Source organism: Protopterus annectens, chromosome 8.part0, assembly GCF_019279795.1.
Source record: "Protopterus annectens isolate FY-2018-M chromosome 8.part0, PAN1.0, whole genome shotgun sequence".
In the NCBI taxonomy this organism is placed as follows: domain Eukaryota; kingdom Metazoa; phylum Chordata; order Ceratodontiformes; family Protopteridae; genus Protopterus; species Protopterus annectens.
In genome coordinates, this window is record NC_056741.1 from 291,531,352 (window position 1) to 291,553,526 (window position 22,175).

Here is a 22,175-nt window from a genome sequence, read left to right on the forward strand (position 1 = left end):
AAAGTCAGACCACTGCTGAAATATCCAAAAGCAGGTTTAATAGTAAAATAACTGGTAAAAACAGTGAATATGGTTAGCGCTTTTGTGGTCTCAAGCACCACTTTTCAGACCTTCGTAAAAAAAAAAATTCTTTACTCTAACGCATCTTCTTTTAAACCAAGTCATACAGTCATGAACTTATAAATAAATCCATCTTCCAAGTGTTTAACCTTTGCCTGTCCAATGCTTTAAATTACATTTGCTCAAGCAACTATATATATATATATATATATATATATATATATATATATATACATGCTGTATAATCTCATCTGCCCCTTAAAATTATTCCTAAAAATAAAAACATTCCTATAAATGCTATTATAATGTTATAACATTCAACGTAGCTTGAAACATTCATTATTACATAAAAAACATATATGAAAACATAACTATAAAAATCCATACTATTTATTTGAACAGACTTCTATTCTTTAAAATGGGTTGTTTTGGAATTCTATGATTCAACCCTTTTCCCCAGTCTGTCCCTAATCTAATTATCCAGCGTGTCTCCAAGGTCTCAGTGGTGTTTCTAATGTCCCCACCTCTTTCATAGGTTCATAGGTAGGTACTAGGCTATCGGCCCTAGGACCCATACAAGCCTAGCCAAAATTCGCCACCCAAGAAAATTATTTTCCTGTGCCCCTGTTGAGCAGAGCCACAGAAGTGATCCCCATGGGTGAATTTCCCATTTCCCATCCAATCATCAAGATTTTTCTTGAAGAGTGCTAATGAAAAGCTCTGTTTGACATAGATAGGTAGTCTGTTCCAGAGTATGGAAAGTCTCTGGGACAGGAATCTATCCCTCCAGCATGTTCTGTTTATTGTGGTGACAAGGTTTAGGTCCTTAGAGCGTGTAGCTCACAGGGATTGGGATTTCTTTAAGTGGAGCATGTCCAACAGCTCTGGGTTTGACATAGCTTTGTATGTTAGGCAGAGATTGCCCCAGAGTAGGCGATATGCGATGGAGTAAAGCTGTAGTTTTTTGAGGCGGTCTGCATAGGGCATCTGTTTGAGGCCAGTAATCCTCTCTGTGAGGTATTTCTGTGGTCTTTCCAGTTGTTGTAGATATCTTGTGAGGTAAATATCAAAAGGGGCATTGTACTCTATAATGGGTCTAATGAGTGATGAGTAGAGGGGAACAATGACCTCTTTTTTTCTGGATGAGAATCCTTTTGTGATGAGATGAGCCACGTAGAAGGATTTCCTGACCACTGTAGTGATGTGATTATCAAAGGAGAAACTACTGTCCACCTGTGTCCCAAGGTCTCTTATCACATTTTCGACATTAAGTAGACTACCAGCTATGTGGTAGTTCATGGGTACAGAGTTTTTACCAAAGCGGATGACAATACACTTTTTGGCATTGAGCTTCAGGACATGGCTTTGACACCAGGTATCTGTCTCAGTGAGGCCCTTTTGTAGTTTGTCCACATCATTAGGAGTTTCGATTATGGCGCCTAGTTTGCAGTCATCTGCAAACTTTGTTAGCCAAAGACCTTCTGTGTTGGCCTGCACTTCAGAGAAGTAGATACCAAACAGGAGAGGACCCAGGACTGAACCCTGTGGTACTCCAGTTGTCACTGGTCTGATGTCGGATTTGGAGTCCGCTACTTTCACAGTGTGGGTTCTGTCCGTGAGCCAGTTGGCAACGCATCTTGTGACATAGGGATTTATACCTAGTTTAGTGAGCTTATCTATAATTCCAGAGTGGGGAATGGTGTCGAAAGCATTGGTGAGATCTAGATAAGCTGTGTGAACCATTTTACCCACATCTATGGCTTTGGTGACTGCTTCAAAGAAGTCAGTCAGGTTTAGGAGACATGATCTGCCTTTTACAAATCCAAACTGGGTAGGGTCCAGAGTTTGGAGATTACCAATGTCTTTGTTTATGAGTTCCACGATGATACGTTCCATGGCCTTGCAGACCAGGCTCGTCAGGCTAAAGGGGCGGTAGTTCCCGGGGTCCATCGTGGCTCCCCCTTTGTGGAGTGGGATAACTGTCGCGGTGCGCCATTCAGTGGGTACAAAGCCTGAGGTGAGGCTATGATTCAACATGGTACTTCGGTAGGGTGTCAGTTCATTCTGTAGTTCGTGTAGAACGCAGCCTGGGATATTGTCAGGTCCCATGGATGCTGTGTTCTTGGCTTTGGAGAGTGTGTTTTTTACCTGTGCAGCCGTGATTATAGGAACTCTGCATTCTTCCGGTATAGAGATGGGCTGTCTAAGGGGTGAGAGGGGGGTAAAGTTAGCACTGAACCTATCTACTAGGATGTTGGCAGTATCAGTTGGTTCTGTATATTTAGTGTCATTGTGCTGTAACTCAGAGCAGATCTGAGTGTTCCCATTTAGATTCTTGACATAGCTATAGAATGCTTTGTGGTTGTCTTTAGAGTCAGTGGCAATTTTGTTCTTGTAACTAGCTTTGGAGGATTTTATGAGGGATCTCAGCTTCTTACTGAGGTTGACCAGGGAGTTCCTCCAGTCATGGGATTTTACTCTTTTTTGCAACAGTTTCTTTCTTCTGTTGTAGAGTTTGTTTATGGCAGAGGACCACCAAATTAGCTTACTTTTTTTGGAGGATAACATCTTGGTTCTATTAGGGATAGCATGATCCATGCAGTCGTGTAAGTGCTTATAAAGTGCATTTGTGTAGGATTCGGCAGTCATACTTCTATTGTCCATCTGCATGGGTGTCATGAAGTTTGCCACTTCTGTCTTAAGAAGTGCGAAGTTGGCTTTGGAGAAGCTTTTTACGATGGTTTCCCTAATTGGGGCTGGAGGTGGGATGTGGATGTCTAGGCTGATTAGCTTGTGGTCGGATCTGACCAACGAGGAATTGACCTCTGGTGTGGAACACCGGTTTCCCATGTTGGTAATGACCAGGTCTGGTATATTGCTGCCCCTGGTGGGGGTGTGAATAAGTTGATCCAAGGCATTGGAATTTATGAATTCTAGAAAACGTTGAGCAAAAGAGTTGGTACATGAGTAGTTTTCCCAGTTAATGGTGGGGTAGTTGAAATCACCCATTATTAGGGTGTTGGGTTGTACCCTAATACTTTCCAGTGTATCAAGAAATGAGGAGTGTGAATCCTGGGGCATGGTGGGGGGTCTGTAGCAAGCTACAATTTGGATTGCGGTCTTTCCCAGAGTTAGTTGCACTTGGATAATCTCGGATGCATTATGCTGTGCAACTAGCCTGGACGTGTGGATATCCTTAATGAATATGGACACGCCTCCGCCTTTAGTGCTTCTTTCTGGGTTAGGTGGCCGAAAGGTGTGGTATGAATTGAAGCCTGGTAATGCAAGGGTGCTCTCTGGAGCTTTAAACCAGGTCTCTGTCACTGCACAGATGTCAATGTTCTCCATTTTAAGTAGTGCCTCGAGTGAGTGCATTTTGAGGTTTAGACTTCTAGCATTGAGTAGCATTGCCCTCAGATTTTGCTTGCTTGTACCTGTTATGGTGGTGAATTTGTCATTTGAACCTTGCCTAAAAAAGGCACTATAGGGGTGGCAAGAGCCTTAGCCAGTATCCGGACTCCTAAGGGCGACAGGTGCAGGCCATCTCTGGCAAAGCATCATGGACTGTCGATCATGTCATCCCAGGCAGACAAATACTGGATCCCCTTAGAGTGACACCAGAAGCTTAGCCAATTGTTGAAGTCAATCATTTTGTCCTTGTACTGTGGTATCATTCTGGGTGATGGCAGGATGCTACTCAGGGTTAGGGTCATACCTGCCTGGGATACAAGATCGGAGAGCTCCTCCATGTCTCTTTTCATGTAGTCCATGGAGGTACGTCTCAGGTCATTCACACCAACATAGACAATGACAGTGTCATATTTGTACTTATTGTGGAGTGACCTGAGTGCATGCGTTATGTAACTTTCTCCTTGTTTAGTCTAGTGAGTGGAACATCAGTGTGCCTGACTATAGAGTCACCTATGACTAGAGTGTTGGGTACGTTGTTATGCCTTATGGGCTGTGGTTGAGTGGCACACTGAGTTTGTGGGCTATGTGTCATTTGGGTTGTGTTGGGGGTGGAGTTTGCTTACGTTTATGCTTTGGATGTCCCTGATGCTTGGGCAGGTTTTTATTGAGAGCCTTCACGAATGTAGGTGTGTGTTTTGTGTTTCTATGTGTGCGTTTTGGTGGTGTAGGTTTTGAGGGACTATGTGATGAGTGTGGTGTGGTGCAAGTGTTTACCTTCTCCTCTTGACTGTGTAGTCCAGTCTTGGGTGAAGAGAGTTTTGCTTCCAATTTGGCTATACAAGTGCATCTCTCACAGGTTGTAGTGTTGGGTGGTAGGAGGAGAGGGTTGTCTGTGTACATGAGGCAATTACTGCATTGCCCCAAGATGCCCAGATTCATCAGGTAGACAAGAGAAATCACTGGGAGCTGACCCTTAGACATGCCTGGATAAGTGCTTATTTATTAAGTACTAAAAACTGCTTTCCACTAGACAAGTGAGGAAAGTTGAGTGCTGTAGTAATTTGCAGCTTATGTAGTGCTTACAATGAGTTCTGAACAAGTGCTGAGTTCAAAGAAACAGATTTGAGTGCTGAAACTAGAAAACTGGCTAGTTACAAGAAACAAAACTAAGCTAGAAGGCTTCCCTCCAACACAGAAAGGCTTGGGGGCTCAGAAGCCTACAAACAGTCTAGACCACTTAACAGGAAAGGCAGGAAACAAGCTTAATTTTTTTTTTGTTCTCTTTCCCAGATGCTCCCTTTGTACACAGTAGGAGTGCCTGAAATCAGAATATGATCTCACTGCACTCAGTTGAGTGAGCAAATGAGATGGGCCCAGAAGGAGTATCCAAACACAAATTTACAAGAGGGGATGGGCAGTTTCAAAGCCACTAAGATTGGGAAAACTAACTGAAGAACAAAGTCAAAACTTCCAGTTCAATTAATAATCATGCAACACAGTTAAATCAATTTAAATACTGTATTATTTGAAAAAAGTGCAGCTAAAGGTACTTAAATTCTCTTATATGTCCAGTTGAATACAGCTAGATCTTAGCCGGCCAAAGCTGAGGTTTTTAAGCAGAAAATATTTCATTTTCATGAACTTGTTCTTTCACTGTAAACTCAAAAGCATGGATTTGATCTGTAGCTAAGACATGTTTTGCCAGTGCATTAGTTTCAGTGCTCTTCTGTATGTGTTGTACATGCTCACGTATGCGATACCTTAATTTTCTATTCGTCTTACCTACATAAAAGGATGGGCATCCCTTGCACCTGGCCAAATAAACAATGTTTTCACTATTACAATCTGCCAGTACATGAAACACATATCTTTGTCCTGAATCTGGATGTATAAAAACATTATTTTCCAATATATACTGGCATTGATTACAATTCTTACATGGGTACGTGCCCTCATTCCTATCCCTCCTTTGTCCTGGTGTCTTTCCCCCAGATGAATAACAAAGCATCTGCTTCAAAGATCGTTTATTCTTAAACTGGAAACTAGGTTTGTCACCTACTATACTTCTTATTTCTTCATCCTGAGTAAGGATGGGCCAGAACTTTCTCACTGTTTCTGTTACCACCCCCACATTACTACAGTAATGTATAGGTACCCGCATTTTATTGGTTATAGGTACCCACATTTTATTGGTTAGGGGCATCTTACTCTTAACATCATTCCTATTTCTGTTAGTTGAAAAGTACGGCTTGCCCCTGTCCAACCTTTGCACTTTCATATCCTTAAAAGTATCAGCTACCTTGTTGCTAGCATAACCCCTTTCCCTCAACTTATTATCCAGGGTTAGTAGCACTTCTCTAAACCTATCCTCTTCTGTTGTTAACCTTGAGGTCCTAAGGACCTGTCCTTTCACTATATTTTCAAAGATATACTGTAGGTGCATATTTTTCTATGCAAAAGAGTATTTCTTTGACATTCCTTCCTATATATACTTGTCTGGAATTTCCCTTCATCATCTCTCAAAATGCTCACATCAAGAAAATCAATTCTAGAATTTGAGTATTGCATGTCAAATTTTAAAAACGATGTACTGGTGTTCACTGCTTGGAAAAACCTTTCCAGCTTTGCCTCTTCCCCCTTCCATGACAGAAAGACGTCGTCCACAGACCTCCTGTAAAATATTACCGATTTCTACTCAGTTATTTTAACAGATGGTTCACTCTCCCATACGGCCATTATTAAATTTGCGTAACTGTTGGCACTAGACGTACCCATGGCCACCCCCTCCCTCGGAGAGTATATTTGGTGATTAAACAACATAACATTATTACATAATATTATGTCCATCAACATACATATCAAATCTATTTGAACATGGGTACAAGTGCCATCCTGAATAAGATATTCCCTTAACATCTCTAGACCTTTTTCATTAGGAATGGAGGTAAATAGGGAGTGAACATCCATTGTTACCATAAGTAATGGAATTTCTGTTAAATCTTTCTCTTCTAGAAACTGCTTATAATCCTTTAAAATTTTCTCATTTTTATCCACTACAGGTCTAAGCATTTACACCATGAGTAACTGGTTGTAGGTCTCAGGTGTGTACTGTACAATACCTTCTGATTATCTATGCAATTAAATTTTTCCTCCAGGAGTTAGTAGCAAGCTGATGATGATCTTCGTGTTTCACTGTTGCAGTCATCACATTTGGGTTATCCCTGCCAGGGTAGCCCTCAGTCAGCCCGAATACCAGAGGCTTAGTATTTCTGCGTTGGTTGCTGTCACTCCAGGACTGATGTCAGGTCATCAGTGGTATAAAAACAGGCAGCTCATGCCATTACATCAGTCTTTCTTGCCGAGGAACCCGAGCAGAAGCAGTTCGCATGAGTGCCGGTTGGCTGCTACCTGAGTTTTTCATTTCCGAATTTAAGTTGAAGTCTTCTAAAGCAAAGTAGCCTGTTGGGGATACCTTTTTCTTGCTCTAACCGATGTCAGAAAAAGGTAACAATTGTCTTGCTTGTGGAAAGCAAATACCACACTGAGACTTTCATTCCTACAGCATCACTTGTTTAGGCCCAGACCATGATGTCCCTCGCTGTCGCTTTTGTGCTTTGTTCAACGCCAGAACTATACGTCATTGGGCCCTTATTGTAGCTCGATATTTTTGCTCTCAGTCCTCAACTTCCGATATGGCTTCGGTGAGCCATCTGACAACTGATCTTCTGAAAAAACATAAGGATAAAACAATGCACAGGTCCAAAACTGCCGATGATGCTTTCGTTAAGCTAATCATCAGTTCTCCAGTCCTCAGTGATGCCCACTTCTATGGATTTGCAGGCCACTACCGAGACCCTTTCGGAGTCTGGTATGCCACAAGTCTCTTCTTCAGCTAAGGATCGTGTGGATGTCTCTTCTTTGGATGGGTCCGGAGCTGCTGAGCAGGGACTGGCTTCCGAGGAATTACTTTGTACTACCGATACTCGACACAGACCGACGACTTCTTCCACATCTTCAGTTCTTTCAAAAGCTACAAAGTTTCTAAGGCCCAGGATACGAACCACACCCAAAAGACTGATAACCCAAGCTCAGGCCCCTGCTCCCTTGCCTCAGTCTCAAATGCTTAAAATGGCGGAAGACCTTATAATGCTCATCAGGGAAAGCCAGGCTACCCCTTCCAATGAAAAAGAGACTTTTCACCAGTAGTTTTATCTGAACAGGAGTCCGATGACTGATGCATTTGAATATGAATGCTTATGAGGATTCTGATGCAGAGGAATCCATCCCTTCAGCTCTCCACCCTTGGACTTTTACATTGGGGAAACCATACATACTTTAAGGGAGCATTTCCAATGGGAATGTCAGGACTACCCTCAGTCAAAAAAGAGACTCAGGGAATTCTTAGATCTTCCACAACACAGACCTATGGCCATTCCTCCTGTTCTGGATGTTGTAGATGATGTTTGTATGAAGTCCAGTCTTACCCCTGACACCCTCCCTCCTGCTCCCAGGAAACCTGACAGTTATTGTAGAGTTCAGGAATCTCACAAATTTATTTTCAAAAATCCTACTGCTGACCCCAAGGTTATCTGTCACGGACCTAAAGGATCGATTGTAGCATTGGTGGTATAGTGGTGAGCATCACTGCCTTCCAAGCAGTTGACCCGGGTTCGATTCCCAGCCAATGCAGGAAGTCTGTACAATATTACAGGGGTCCAGGGAAGTAAATAGTGTGGGAAGAAATAGCCAGGGAATTGATATGACTAGGCTTGTATGGGCCCTTAGCCTAGTACCAACCTATGAATAAAGGAATCAGAGCAACTTCAGCTAAGAATCCCACCCCTTCAGATAGGGATTCCAGAGCATTAGACAGATGGGGTAAAAAAGTATACACCTCTGCTACTCTTGCTATTAGCAACATACCGTGGAACTCCTTAAGCAAAAAATATCTTCCTTCCCTGCTTGTGCAGAAAATAAAGACTTACAAGACTTAATGCTTTCTGCAAATCAAGTAACTAAGCACATCTTACAATGTGGTTTTAATGCCCTAGAAGCATTTTGCAGGGTAGCAGTCACTGGATGTCCTTCAAGGATGCATCTGCAGTCCTTACAAATGGGTTGTCCTGTCATCAGGCAGCCCTTCGGTCGGCCGGATTCCAAAATCTGGGTCTGGCCTCGGCTGGTGTCGCACTTCACCCGACGTCATAGCGGCAGTTCTTCGGGTATAAAGGCATCAGCCGACGCCATTTTCCTCAGTCTTTCTTGCCGTGGCGCCAAGCAGAAGCTGTTCGCAAGTGCCGGTCGGTCAGAACCAGAGATTACTACTACAAGTACCAAGACTTCTAAAGCTAAGTACCCGTTGGGGACTCTTTCTTGCCTCAGCCGATGTCAGAAAAAGTGAATAACTGTTTAAATTGTGGGAAACAAATACCTCATAAAGATTTCACTCTTACTGCTTACCTTGCTTAGGCCCAGACCACGACGTAGCAGCTTGTCTAGCCTGTGCTTCTTTCAACCGACGAACGCTTAGACGTCGGTCTGAATTTGCTGAAGAGTTTTCGCCTCGCTTTTGCTTACATTATGCCATCGGATACTCCGACTACGCAAACTTCTAAAACGCAGAAAAGACCGACACTCGCGGTCCGCGGTTTCGGCCGAAACCACGGTTAAGCCAATCATGAGTGTCTCGGTTTCGCTGAAACCGAGTCCACGGTTCTTCCTTCGGCCGAAAGCTTGCCACACCGAGGCCTCTTCCAGCCTGGCTGAATCTGCTACTGAAATCCCACCTGCTCCTGCAGGTTCACAGGATTTATCAGATACTATCCCTTTGGATATTTCTACCCCTGCACGTGGAGCTGCTAGGCCTCCTGCATCCATGTCGATTAAGGCCTTTGCCAGGGCTAAAGCAGCAAAAACTTCCAAATCTGTGCCTGCTAAGACCCCCTCTCACAGGCCCAGTTCTAGTTCACAAATGCTTAGTCTAGCAGAGGATCTCATTTCTTTGATCCAGGGATCCCAACCACATCCAGACAGGGCCTCTCACCCACCTCCAGAGAAGAGGACTAGAGTAGAGCCCCCTGAGCCAGTTTCTTCAGATGGCTCCTCTGATGAATCAGATAATTCAGACCCTCCAGAGGCCCCTTTTTCTCCTTATGAGGACTGTGATGCAGAAGAGTCCATTCCTTCTGCCTCTCCGCCTGAGGAATTTTCTTTTGGGGAAACCTTGCATGCTATGAGGGAACAATTTCAATGGCAGGGCCAGGATTTTTCAGACTCTAGAAAAAGGCTTAGAACCTTTTTGCATTTGCCACAGCATAGGCCTTTAGCCATTCCTCCAGTACTTACTGTTGTGGATGATGCTTTTAATGATGATTGTACTGCTCCTGATTCTCTGCCTCCGGCCCCTGCTAAGCCCGATAGGTACTACAGGGTTCCGGACACACATGATCATTTGTATAAGGCCCCTTTTTCAGATCCCGAAACTACCTCCCAGGGACCCAAGGCTGTAGCAGCTACCTCTACCAAAAACCCCCTCCCCTCTGAAAGGGAATCTAGGGCCTTAGAGAGATGGGGTAAAAAAGTTTACACTTCTGCTACTCTTTCAGCTAGGGCCTTGAACTGTCAATTCCACATGATTCAGTATCAGGAATTTATGTTAGACCAGTTAACTAAAAAACTGTCCTCGGATGAACCATTAGACAAAAAATCTGTACAGGAAATGGTACATAACATTCAGCAGGTCAGTAATCATTCCTTAAAATGCGCTATGATGCACTGGAGGCTTCCTTTAGATCAGCCATGACTGGCACAGTGATCAGAAGACATGCATGGTTAAAAGAACAGTCCTTACCAGACCATGTTAAATCAAAGCTCCTAGATGCTCCCATGGATAAGCTTAATTTGTTTGGCTCCCCTGCACAGCAGGTGCTGAAGAAGGTGGAAGAGAAAGCAAAATCTGTCCAGACAGTCAAGGATTTCTTGCAGGTCCAGCCTCCAAGGTTTAGCAGGAACTGGCCTTCCAAGAATTGGTCCTTTCCAGACACCTCCAGAGCTCCGAGAGGCAGGAATAGATGCTCAAGAGGCAGGGGTCAATCCAGAGGTGCCTACAGGGGATGTCAGTGGCAGGCTAACAACCAGCGAGGTACAGCCACAGATCCAGCCACCACTACCACTACCACAGGACAATCACAGTGACTTGGCTTTGGCACCGCCTACCAGGGAACAACTAGGGGCACCCTTAGGCGGGAAGCTAGCCTTATTTTCAGTAAACTGGCATTACATCACAGGAGACAAATGGATTTTACAGACAATAGACCAAGGTTACAGGTTTCACTTCCATACTCTACCAAGGAAGAGAGGAATGCCAAACCTACCTCCAAATCAGAAGACAGAAGCTCTAGAACAAATAACTCACTTACTAAGGATGAGAGCTGTAGAAAGGGTACCATCTATGGAACAAGGGCAAGGATTTTACTCCAGACTTTCCTGGTACCAAGAAAAGAAAACCAATGGAGGCCTATTCTCGACCTGTCCGCTTTAAACACATACCTCATTGTTCCAAAATTCAAAATGCTGACCCTACAGCAGCTTCTTCCCATGCTGGGCAAGGAGTCTTGGCTGGTAACGCTAGATCTCAAGGAGGCATACCTGCACGTCCCCATACGACCAAATTGCAGAAGATACCTCAGATTTCTTGCAGGATCAGAGCATTATCAATTCTCAGCATTGCCCTTTGGCTTATCTACTGCGCCCAGAGTATTCACGAAATGCCTGGCATCAGTAATTGCTCATTGCAGGCTTCAGGGAATTCAAATTTACCCTTACCTGGACGACTGCCTGTTATAAGCGGACAACAAAAACAAATTAACAAAAGATTTGCAAAGGGTCATTCATCTACTACAAGCCCTGGGATACACAGTCAATATAAAAAAGTCAAGGCTGATACCATCCCAAAGGATAACCTTCTTGGGTGCAGATCTGGACACATCAAAACAAATGGCATTCCTGACAGTAGAAAAACAAGAGCAACTCCCTTTCTACTTCATGGCATTAACAAAGCAGAACCAGCTAACAGCAAGAAAAGTCCTGCAAGCTCTCGGTTACATGGCATCCTGCATAATATTGATTCCACATGCCAGACTACATATGAGAAAGTTACAGTGGTACCTAAGGAATTTATGGTCTCAGCACAAGCACAGCCTAGAAACCCAAATTCCAATAATTCCATGCCTGAAGCAAGAATTCCAATGGTGGGCTCAGGCCTGTCAAACAAACGACTGCCCTTCCACAGCACTCAACCAAGCCAGACCATCACAACAGACGCCCAGACCTCGGTTGGGGGCACACATGCTGGACAAGTGCATACAAGGCTTATGGACTCAAGACCAGCTGCACCTACACATAAATCAAAAGGAAATGCTGGCAGTAAAACTGGCAATTCAGGCATTCAGACCATTTCTTCGACAGGGTCAACTGCTGATAAGGACGGACAACACCACAGTTATGTGGTACATCAACAAACAGGAGGCACACATTCATACCCTCTATGCCGGATGGCAATGGACCTCTGGAATGTGGCACTGAGCTTCAACATTCAGTTACAAGCAATTTTGTGCCAGAAAAGAAAATATACTAGCAGACATCCTAAGCAGAACTGCCACGGATGCCCACGAATGGATGCTGCATCCGGACATCTTCAAAAACCATTACAAGGAAATGGGGACTACCAGAAATAGACTTATTTGCATCCCCAGACAATCACCAACTGAAAAATTCTGCACAAGGACGTACCACCCACTTGCTTGGGAAGTGGACTCCTATCTTTCAGTTGGAAAACCTGGCAGCATATGCATTCCCACCTCTTCCTTTGATGCACAAGGTGCTATTGGAGGTCAAAGAAGACCGCCCAAGGATCATCCTGATAGCTCCAGACTGGCCAAGGCAACATTGGTACCATTACTGAGGAGTATGTCTCGGGGACACATATGGCCTCTGCCCCTAGTTCCCTTGCTGTTAACACAGAACAACTTCAAAACCCTGCATCCAAACCTGAAAACACTGCAGCTGGCTGCCTGGAACATTGCATAAGACCAAATAACCCAGATTTATCTCAAAGGGTTAAACTTATTTGGGCGTGAGCCCTACAAAAAATTTTAACATAAGGATAAAACAATGCACAGGTCCAAAACTGCCGATGATGCTTTCGTTAAGCTAATCATCAGTTCTCCAGTCCTCAGTGATGCCCACTTCTGTGGATTTGCAGGCCACTACGAGACCCTTTCGAGTCTGGTATGCCACAAGTCTCTTCTTCAGCTAAGGATCGTGTGGATGTCTCTTCTTTGGATGGGTCCGGAGCTGCTGAGCAGGGACTGGCTTCCGAGGAATTACTTTGTACTACCGATACTCGACAAAGACTGACGACTTCTTCCACATCTTCAGTTCTTTCAAAAGCTACAAAGTTTCTAAGGCCCAGGATACGAACCACACCCAAAAGACTGATAACCCAAGCTCAGGCCCCTGCTCCCTTGCCTCAGTCTCAAATGCTTAAAATAGCGGAAGACCTTATAATGCTTATCAGGGAAAGCCAGGCTACCCCTTCCAATGAAAAAGAGACTTGTCACCAGTAGTTTTATCTGAACAGGAGTCCGATGACTGATGCATTTGAATATGAATGCTTATGAGGATTCTGATGCAGAGGAATCCATCCCTTCAGCTCTCCACCCTTGGACTTTTACATTGGGGAAACCATACATACTTTAAGGGAGCATTTCCAATGGGAATGTCAGGACTACCCTCAGTCAAAAAAGAGACTCAGGGAATTCTTAGATCTTCCACAACACAGACCTATGGCCATTCCTCCTGTTCTGGATGTTGTAGATGATGTTTGTATGAAGTCCAGTCTTACCCCTGACACCCTCCCTCCTGCTCCCAGGAAACCTGACAGTTACTGTAGAGTTCAGGAATCTCACAAATTTATTTTCAAAAATCCTACTGCTGACCCCAAGGTTATCTGTCAAGGACCTAAAGGATCGATTGTAGCATTGGTGGTGTAGTGGTGAGCATCACTGCCTTCCAAGCAGTTGACCCGGGTTCGATTCCCAGCCAATGCAAGAAGTCTGTACAATATTACAGGGGTCCAGGGAAGTAAATAGTGTGGGAAGAAATAGCCAGGGAATTGATATGACTAGGCTTGTATGGGCCCTTAGCCTAGTACCGACCTATGAATAAAGGAATCAGAGCAACTTCAGCTAAGAATCCCACCCCTTCAGATAGGGATTCCAGAGCATTAGACAGATGGGGTAAAAAAGTATACACCTCTGCTACTCTTGCTATTAGCAACATACCGTGGAACTCCTTAAGCAAAAAATATCTTCCTTCCCTGCTTGTGCAGAAAATAAAGACTTACAAGACTTAATGCTTTCTGCAAATCAAGTAACTAAGCACATCTTACAATGTGGTTTTAATGCCCTAGAAGCATTTTGCAGGGCAGCAGTCACTGGTTCTGTACTTAGAAGACATGCTTGGCTTAAGGAACATACCTTGCCAGAGTATGTAAAATCCAAATTATTGGACACACCCTTGCACAAAGACAACTTATTTGGCACCAAGGTAGAAGAGGTCCTAAAAAAGATGGAAAAAAAAGCTAAATCTATGCAGACTGTTAAAGACCTCTTACAGGTCCAGCCATGGAGGTTCAGTAGGCATTGCCCCTCCAAGCACTGGTCCTTTCCTGACCCCCCCCCCAGGTCAGCTCAGCCCAGACCCAGGGGAAGCAGGCCCCCCCAGACAACAGCCCCAGGGGAATGCAAAGATCTAAGCAGTGGAGTTCCTCCTCTTCTAAACCAGGGAGTGCAAAGCCACCCCCTTATGGTAAGAGCTCACAATGATTTTACACTTCAATTCCCTCCCTCTGTCCACCTGCACTTGCCTCTAGGAGGAAAGCTGTCCTTCCACGCAAGGAACTGGACCACCATTACCAATGACCAGTGAGTCCTCAACATTGTGTCCCAGGGATACAAATTTTATTTTCACACTCTGCCAACCCCAAAAATGTTCCCAGATCTTCCCCCCAAACCAGTGGGCAGAGGCCAAAAAATGCAAGTCCTTTCCCTCCTCTCAATGAGGGCAATGTAGCATGTTCCTGCAGAATAGAGAGGCCAAGGTTTCTACTCCAGACTCTTCCTGGTACCCAGAAAAGAGGGCACACAGCGCCCCATCCTCGACCTATCCATTCTAAACACCTTTCTGGTGATACCAAAATTCAAAATGCTCACCCTCCAGCAGCTTCTTCCTGTACTTTCCAAGGATGTTTGGCTAGCCACCCTAGACCTAAAAGAGGCCTACTTACACATAACAATCAGGGAATCATGCAGGAAATACATACGTTTCAGAGCAGGGTCATTGTACTTTCATTTCTCTGCGCTTCCCTTTGACTTATCCACTGCTCCCAGAGTTTTCACAAAATGTCTGACTCCGCCATTGCTTTTTACAGGCAAAGAAATATTCAAATTTACCCATACTTAGATGACTGCCTGATTCAGGAAGACAGTCAGGAAAAGCTGCTACAGCACCTGACCTTTGTAAAGGACCTTCTGACCTCCTGGGGTATACTATCAACGAAAATAAATCAAAACTAGTACCCACACAAAAAATGTATTCTTGGGAGCAAGCTTGGACACAGCATCCCAGATAGCATTCCTTACACCAGAAAAACAGACCTACCTAACAACCTGCTTCTCTCAACTAGCCACCAGGACCCAGTTATCTGCAAGGAAAATCCTGCAAGCTCTAGGGTTCATGGCCTCTTGCATTCTACTCATTCCATATGCCAGACTGCATATGAGGAAACTACAATGGTACCTAAGAAACCTTTGGTGTCAACACTGTCAAGACCTGGAAACTTATACCAATGATACCTTGTCTAAGGAAAGTTTTTCTTTGGTGGGCAGCAGTAAGGGACTTAACTTCTCATTACCCCATGCCACCCAGACCCTCACCACAGATACATCAGACTATGCCTGGAGTGCACACCTGGATGGCAGGTGCATTCAGGGCCAGTGGAGCCCAAATCAAATACATCTGCACATCAACCAAAAAGAAATGTTAGCTGTTCAGCATGCCCTGACAGCTTTCAGACCCCTACTTTCCCCGGGGCCTCTGCTGATCAAAACAGACAACACCAAGGTGATATAGTACATTAACAAGCAGGGAGGAACTCACTCTTATCCTCTGTGCAGGCTCGCTGTGACCCTTTGGCACACGGCCGCAGCCATGCAGTTACACCTGTTAGCACAATTCCTGCCAGGCTCTCTAAACTCTCTGGCATTCAGCCTAAGCAGAAACCTGCTAGACCCACATGAATGGCAGCTAGATCAAAGAACCTTCACCCTTGAAACCCAGAAATGGGGCACCCCGAAGGTAGACCTCTTTGCCTTCCACTCCAATCATCAGCTCAGCAAATTCTACAACAGGGAACATCACAGCAAAGCCTGGAAAGTGGATGCTCTATCTTTACAGTTGGTAAACCTCTCCATCTATGCATTTCCCCCTCTACCACTAATGGAGGAACAACCGAGAACAATCCTGATTACCCCAGACTGGTCACGACAGCAATGGTACCCACTGCTGCGTAGCCTGTCACTCCTGCCACCATGGCACCTGCCTCTGATCCCAACACTCCTGACCCAGAGAAATGGAGAATTCATGCATCCCCAATTGCAGAACCTCAGTCTGCAGCCTGGCTTATTCCCTGACCTCTCCTTAAGCTGCCAGTCTAAGCAAACAAGTTATAGATGTTATACATGAGGCCAGACTCCCTGATATTAGAAAGTATTATGCTGACAAATGGAAAAGGTTTTGCACCTGGATCCAGGCTAAGGAAGCCGGAATGGCACAGCCCACTCTACCTCTCATCCTGGATTACCTGGTAGACCTTCTACACAAGGGTCTATCCTTCTCTTCTATTAAAATTCATGCCTCTGGCCATTTCAGCACAGAGCCACCTCTTTTCTCGCACCCTCTCATCAAACAGTTCCTAAGAGGGGCTAACAACTTGAGGCCACCCAGAAGAGCTCCTACCCCAGCTTGGGACCTAAACTTTATGTTGGAAAAGCTCATCCTGCCCCCCCCCCTTTGAACCTGCAGCCTCAGCAGAGCAAAAATTTTTCTCTTGGAATACGGCCTTGCTTCTAGCTATCACTTCAGTTAGAAGAGTATCAGAGCTGCAATGGCTGTAGGTAAAACAAGGGGTAAGACTATAAATGTGGTGAACATCAGATTCTACCTAGACCAGACTAAATATTTTAGAAAAACTGATCAGTTGCTATCCAATCAATCTGCAGGAGCAGATTTCACCTCTCAGCAGTCAGGAGGCTGCACAAATGCCATACACATTAAACAAGTTTCTGCTACTAATAATGCTAGGGCTTACCCCCACAAGGGGAAAAAACTATTCCACCAGGGGTCCATCCACCTCTGCAGCTTTCCTCAGAGGATCTGCCACCAGGGACAACCTGGACCAAGCAATCCAAGCTTCTTTCATACCTTCACATGTACTTACCACGAACCCTTCATAAAGCAAATCCACAGGACACAGTCCCTGCTTAAGGGGCATCACAACCAACCCCAATCTTCTTGATCCCCTCCACCCTCTTGGACAGCTTTGGAAACTTCTTTAAATGTGATTCAAGCAACAGTGGCTGCAGACCTCAATAGTACGGTTGTGTACACTTAGCATGGTCTTACATGTTCAAGTGTATTTTCTGTTGTGGCTGCACTTCCTTCAATCCACCCTGCCTCTCCTTACAAAATTTTTGGTATTTACTTGGGTACTGGTTTCTTTTTCCACCATAACCTATGATGTTATTGTATTTTCATTGCGTTCGTTGACCCTCTGATGTAATCCTCTTTCCTGCCTGTTTTTGCCTCTGACCTTACTGCGTCAGTTTTGGAAGCGTGCCGACATTTGCTACTAAGCCTCTGGTATTCAGGCCAGCTTCAGGGCAAACCTGATGTAATGGCATTTGGCTGATGTTTGCAACCACTGACCTGCCGTCATCATTTCCTGTGAACACATACATGCAGCCTCTGGTCTTCGTGTTTCACTGTTGCGAGGGCTGGCTGTGGAGTTCCCTGCTGTATTTTCTACTGTGCTGGCCCGAAAGGGTGGTACAATTTTTCTGCATCAGCCAACTGTATACTTGTGGAGCTGATGTCAGGTCAACAGTGCTATAAAAGCAAGGCAGCTGGCGCCATTACATCAGTCTTTATTGGAAACCCTGGCAGACTGAGTTTGCAAGTCACAGAGCTGTTGCCACCATTGTTGGATCACAGCTGAAGGCTGACTAAAGCTAAAGTACCGAATTGGGGATCTCTTTTCATAACGAGGTCTGTGCCGGCTGGTTTGCTGCACCAAACCAATGGAAAGCAAATCCTACCGATACTAATCCCTTTACTGTGTCACTTGTTTAGGCCCGAACTATCGCCTAGCCCATTGCGTGAACCATTGCTCTTTAGCTGTTTCTGTCCATTCATTTTTCAGCTGTTTTTTGTAGACAATATTTTCATCTTTATCTTGAGAACCATTCATTGCTCAGCCAACAATCCACAGAACCTCTGAAAAACTTATCTCATAAACTGGCGAGACAGACCTCTAGAAAAACTGCCTTCCAACATCTCTTCGCTAAGGGGTTTTCAGTACTCTGGACTTTTGGGCGAGTAGGTTTGTCAGTACTCCTACTGGCTTCCAAAGAAGTCTTAGACATGCACTGCTTTGAAATCAGAAACGAACCCTGATCTCCTGACTACTGCTACTTCGCCAGACCACTGACTTCTCTTCTGCCTAGAAGCCAGGTCGCCTAGGAAATCCCTGAAATCTAGGCATCTTACTCCTGCACCTCCCAGGCCCAGATGCTTAAGCTTAAGAGGGCAACCTCCTTCCTTATCAGGGCAGGAAAAAGCCTCCCTCTCTAAAGAAGGCACCTTCTCCTGAACTAGAGGAAGAGCAAGATTCACGGGAATCAGATTTCGGGAACTTGGAGATTCAGACTTGGAAGATTGTGCTTATGATTCATCTTGCAGAATCCATCCCTTTCTTCTTGCAGAGGACCAAATCCTTCTTCCTCCCCAAAGCTCTCATACCTCAGGAGCATTTCAATCTTCTCCTCAGGAAAGAAAAGGCTAAGGAATCTTCTAAGAGAAGAGGCTAACCCCTCCCTTGCCCCAGTTTCAGTTTTAGAAGTGGTAGTTGATGTTTTCCTTGTTTCAGTTTAGACACCCTTCCCTTCCGTCTGCTCCCAGTATGCCAGACAGGTACAGTCATTTTAAAGACACTCACAAACCTGGTGTACAGAAATCCTGCTGCAGACCAGGAGGTCATTACAGAGAGCCTCAAAGGAGCCAGGGCTAGATCTGCAAAGAACCCTTCTCCTTCTGATAAAGATGCCAGAGCTCTGAACAGATGGGGTAAAAAGGTTTGCACCTGTGCAGCCTTAGCCATCAAAGCTCTCAACTGTCAGTTCCATATGTTAAAAAAACAACAGCACACTTTGGAACTATTAAAGCAAAAGATTTCTACTTTTCCTGACCGTGCCAATTCTAAGGAGTTAGCAGATTTACTGCACTCTACTTGTCACGTGGCTAGGCACTCTACACTGTGGATATGATGATCTAGAAGCCTCTAGCAGTGCAACAGTGTCTGGATCTGTCATTTGGAGACATGCATGGTTGAAGGAATAACCTCTTCCTGATCATGTAAAGTCAAAATTAATTGATGCACCTTTGGACAAAGACATTAATTGATGCACCTTTGGACAAAGACTGCCTGTTTGGGGAAAAAGCAGAAGAGGTGCTTACAAAATGGAAGACAAATATCTATGCAAACAGTTAGACTTCTTTCAGGTTCAGCCTCCTAGATTCAGCAGGAACTTTCCCTCTAAGCACTGGTCCTTTCCTGCTCCCAGCAGACAGGGGCACGCTAAGCCCCACAGGGACAGGCCACCCAGGTCCCTACAGCAGGGACAACAGAGAACCAACAAGTGGACCACATCTGCCCCTAGTGCAGGGAGCTCTAAGTCACCCCTCTATGGCAAAACTCACAAGGACTCCCCCACCTCCCTCTGCCCTTTTTTCACCCAAAAGCTCGGAGGAAGGCTGTCCCTCTACAAAGAAAATTGGCTGTCTGTAACCAAGGACCAGTGGGTCTTAAAGATCATTTTCCAGGGATACAGATTCACTTTCAATGAACTCCCAATTCCCAGAGGATACCCAGACTTACCTCCCAATCAGTGGACAGTGGCATTAAAGCAATTCCAAATTCTCATAGACCAGGGAGAAGTAGAATCTGTACCCACAGATCAAGCAGGCAAAGGCTTTTATTCCAGGCTTTTCCTTGTTCCCAAAATGGAGGGAAGATGGTGCCCCATCCTGGATCAGTCCATGCTGAACACATCCCTGGTGGTCCCCAAGTTCAGAATGTTAACCTGTTAACCCTGCAGCAGCTACTGCCAATGCTGACAAAAAATGCCTAGTTGGTGACGCTGGACCTAAAAGATGCATACCTCCATGTCCCCTTAAGGGAATCCTGCAGGAAATTCCTGTGTTTCAAAGAAGGCTCACAGCACTTTCAGTTCTCTGCTCTTCCCTTTGGCTTATCTACAGTTCCCAGGGTTTTCACCAAATGTTTGGCCCTGGCCATAGCATTGTTCAGACAGAAAAATATACAGATTTATCCTTATCTGAATGACTGCCTCATCCAGGCAGAGAGCAAAGAAAAGCTGCTCCAGGACCTACACTTCGTCAAAACCCTCCTAATCTCCTTGGGGTTCACCATCAATGAGAAGAAATCAAAGCAGACTCCCTCCAGGATGATCATTTTCCTGGGAGCTCTGCTGGACACAGCATCCCATATGGTCTTCCTACCCCCAGAAAACCAGAGCTCCCTGCCTCTCTACTTTACCCAGCTGGCATCCAAAAGTCACCTCACAGCAAGAAAGTTCTTGCAAGCCTTGGGATACATGGCTTCTTGCATCCTTCTGATTTCTCTGGCCATGCTACACATGAATAAACTTCTGTGGTATCTAAAGAACCTTTGGTGCCAACACTCACAACTTCTAGAGACCTCTCTCCCTCTGATCCCCTGTATAAGGGCAGAGTTGCTCTTGTGGGCAGAGGCATGTGCCAGGAACCAGGGTCTCCCCTTCATCTAGCACCCCACCAGCCAGACCATCACCACCAACACTTCAGACCTTGCTTGGGGTGCCCACCTAGGAGGCAAGTGCACCCAGGGTCTTTGGGATGCCCAACACCTTCCCTTGCATATCAACCAGAAGGAAATGATTGCAGTGCAAAAGGCTATGACACCTTTTCATCCCCACCTCAGGCTAGGAGTTCTCCTTATCAAAACAGACAACACAACAGTAATGTGGTACATCAACAAACAGGGAGGGACACAATCTTACCCTCAGTGCAGGCTAACCATGAACCTCTGGCTGACTGCCTCCTCCATGGGATTACATCTAATAGCCCAATACCTCCCGGAAATCAACAACACCCTGGCAGACCACTTAAGCAGGCACTTTGTGGACCCCCACAAAAGGCAGCTCCATAAAAGGATCTTTGGGCAAGTCACTCAAGTGTGGGGAAATCCAGAGCTGGATCTCTTTGCTTCGCACCTCAACCATCAGCTAAAGAAATTTTGCACCAGGAAATATCACCACCTAGCATGGAAGGTGGATGCCTTGACCTTCCCTTGGAACTCCCTCTTTGTGTACACTTTCTCCCCTCTGCCTGTTATTCCCAAGGTACTCATCAAGATCAGGGCAGAGGGGCCCAAGGTCATCCTCATTGCTCCAGATTGGCCCAGACAACATTGGTACTTCTTGCTGCACAGCCTGACATCACATCTTCCCTGGCAGCTTCCCCAGATCCCAAACCTCTTGACTCAAGCAGGGGGGGAAATGTTGCACCCAGATTTGCAGACTCTCAAGCTGTCAGCATGGCTGATACTCCCAAGGTAAGGGAAGGGCCCTTGTTAAGCAAGCAGGTCCTGGACATTATCACAGAGTCCAATAGGCCAATCACCAGAAAATCTTATGCAGGGAAATAGAAAAGATTCTGCTCCTGGTGGCAGTCCAGGGGGGCAGTTTCTCACAACCTTGTGTTCCTCTTATCCTGGACTATCTAGCGGAATTACTTAATAGTGGCCTCTCCTTCTCTTCTGTTAAAATCCATGCTTCAGCCATTTCAGCTCAGTTTAACACAGACCAGCCCCTGTTCTCTCACCCTTTGATTAAGGAATTCCTCAGAGGGGCTTCTAACATCAGACCTCCCAGAAGGCCTCCCACGCCAGCCTGGTATCTCAGTTATGGTCTGGAAAAACTGACCTTACCCCCCTTTGAACCTGCTGCTTCAGCTGAAATCCCTCTCCTGGAAGACTGCTTTTTTCTGCCTATCACCTCAGCCAGAAGAGTTTCTGAACTTCAGGCACTGATGACCATTAAGTCCATCATCATTTTCCATGCAGACAGGGTTTCCCTTAGGACTTAACCCCTCTTTTATGCCCAAGGTGATATCTAATGTAACTCCCAACCAGGCCTTTTGTCTGCCTACCTTCTTCCCAACCCTCAAAACAAGGGGGAAAGAATTCTGCACTCCCTGGATGTGCACAGACAACTCAGATACTACCTGGACCATACTAAACCCTTCAG

At 45.2% G+C, this 22,175-nt stretch overlaps 1 protein-coding gene and 2 non-coding genes across 6 annotated transcripts in view; all 3 read left to right on the forward strand.

Moving 5' to 3' along the window:
• The window catches only part of MEF2D (myocyte enhancer factor 2D), a 1,758,957-nt gene that overhangs the window by 1,275,730 nt on the left and 461,052 nt on the right, over positions 1 to 22,175 (forward strand). The gene's annotated exons all lie outside the window — the stretch shown is intronic.
• Positions 8,089 to 8,160, forward strand: TRNAG-UCC. Its single transcript has one exon. It is a non-coding gene; the product is annotated as a tRNA-Gly (tRNA).
• TRNAG-UCC lies at positions 13,509 to 13,580 on the forward strand. Its single transcript has one exon. It is a non-coding gene; the product is annotated as a tRNA-Gly (tRNA).